At 39.5% G+C, this 1,981-nt stretch overlaps 1 long non-coding RNA gene across 1 annotated transcript in view; it reads right to left on the bottom strand.

Annotated features, from left to right (window-relative positions):
* Positions 1 to 1,231, bottom strand: part of LOC138852530 (uncharacterized) — a 203,605-nt gene extending 202,374 nt beyond the window's left edge. The window contains exon 1 of the long non-coding RNA XR_011391854.1: positions 649 to 1,231. This is a non-coding gene — a long non-coding RNA (uncharacterized lncRNA). The remainder of the gene's footprint in view (positions 1 to 648) is intronic.
* Positions 1,232 to 1,981: the final 750 nt, after the last annotated feature.

Raw genomic sequence — 1,981 nt, 5'->3', positions numbered from 1 at the left:
ACCACGAGAAGACCTGAACAGCCTGCATGACTGGTCTGACAGGTGGCTGTTGAACTTCGACCTCAGCAAGTGCAAGGTCATGAAAATCGGGGAAGGGGACAGAAAAGCCGATACGGTATACACACTTGGGTAAGAGGGGGGAAATGCATAAGCTACACATAAGAAAAGATAAAGCCTAATGCAACGCATATCACACACGAGAGGTACTATTTTTTAAACAGGATTACAGTATTTGGATGTAAAAAACTTCGAAACGCGAACAGAAAACAGGAACCACAGCTGTAATATGCAGTCAAATTATCTTTTTTTTTTTTTTTATTTATTCGCCGGTATTCTCCCGGCCCGGGTCTTTTCCAAGTAGTGGTGACCCGGCCTTGGCTCCCTATCTGGGGAGTGTCTCAAGACTTAAGTCTCCCATGGGAGGAGGTACAAGTACCTCCTCATCTTTGGGACCAAGTGTCCCCAGGCCTAGCCACATTCCCCGCCCTCACGGGGCTCGTAGAGAGAAGCTAGGCCTCTAACCAAATTATCATGTTTTCGTTCCAGTGTGTAGGTCATGTATGAGACGGTTTACAACCAGAGCGAAAAACTGTCCTCACTCCGGAGGCTGGACTGCTCACATTCAGTACACAACGAAGGCTTCCTTACCTTCACTCCCATGCAGCGACGTCAACAGGGACGTCAACAGCGACGTCTTCAGAGGTCGGCGACACTCATGTCGGCATCAGGATTTTCTACTTATTTGTTATATCAAATTGTGTTTATATATTTACATACACGTCTTAATAGTAAAGAAAATATAAATTGCAAAACCGAGCAGCAGCTAAATTCAATATTGACTACTGTGTCTTTAGAAGGTACGTCGTTAAATGCATGTTTTCAACGTAGATTTTCTAACCAATGTTTTCCAAAATATATTTTATGACGTATGTTTTATAACGTATGTTTAATAACGCTTGTTTTATAGCGTATGTCTTCTGACATACATTTGAAACTTAATTTTCTAAGCACTATGAAGTTTCAGCACTCGCTATAGTGTTACTTAACACGCGTTAGCTTCCTCTGAATTGACAACTTTCTCACACTGACGCCAGCGACTAACACTGGCGGAAGAACCACAAGCAGTGACTCCAAAATATTTGATGTGTTCCTGATCTACCTCCCTGAAGTTCCAATGCACGAACGTCGTGGCCAAATCAGAAACCTAAAATGACGTGTTGGGCCAATCAGAATTCAAGAATTACCTTTAAGTGCCCCCAAACTGCTTGTTAGCCTCACCGTACTTACCTTTGTGCTGGTGAGAATACTGTCAACACTCATGAACCATAATTGAGAGTTAGTTTTATAAGTAGACGTGTATATACGTTCAGTATATATACCCTAAGACTTTATTTTGATACATATTTTAGGGATTGAAGTATTCTTGATTGAGGTGAAATGACATGCAGTCTTAGTGATTCTTAGAGTAGTAGATACGTTTAAACCCAAGTGCGTAACTTTCATTTTATATACGTATGTCACCTGTGTAAATGGTGTTATACAGGTGATGTAGCCTCCTTGATCCTCATATAATGATGAATTTTAAATCTATAAACCAGCCCACTTCTCTCGATATATATGCAGAGCAGCAGAGTATAAAGTATAAACAAAGAGATGTATATACATCAGTATAATACACACACACACACACACACACACACACATGTATATATATATATATATATATATATATATATATATATATATATATATATATATATATATATATATATATACCTATAATAATAATAATTTAATCTTTATTACTGCAAGTACATGATACAATTAGAGCATAAGAATGGAGGAACACTGCCGAATTCCTACTGGCCCATGCAAGGCAGGTCCTTATCAAAACCACCTCTATCCAATGCTACAAAAGAAACTCCCTTACCCACGACACCACTATCAGCCCCTCCCACTGAGGATATATACGTTCAGGATA

The sequence above is a fragment of the Cherax quadricarinatus genome, chromosome 10, assembly GCF_038502225.1.
Source record: "Cherax quadricarinatus isolate ZL_2023a chromosome 10, ASM3850222v1, whole genome shotgun sequence".
Taxonomy (NCBI): domain Eukaryota; kingdom Metazoa; phylum Arthropoda; class Malacostraca; order Decapoda; family Parastacidae; genus Cherax; species Cherax quadricarinatus.
The sequence above is the reverse complement of the archived record's forward strand: the minus strand, read 5'-3'. Positions and strand labels throughout refer to the sequence as shown.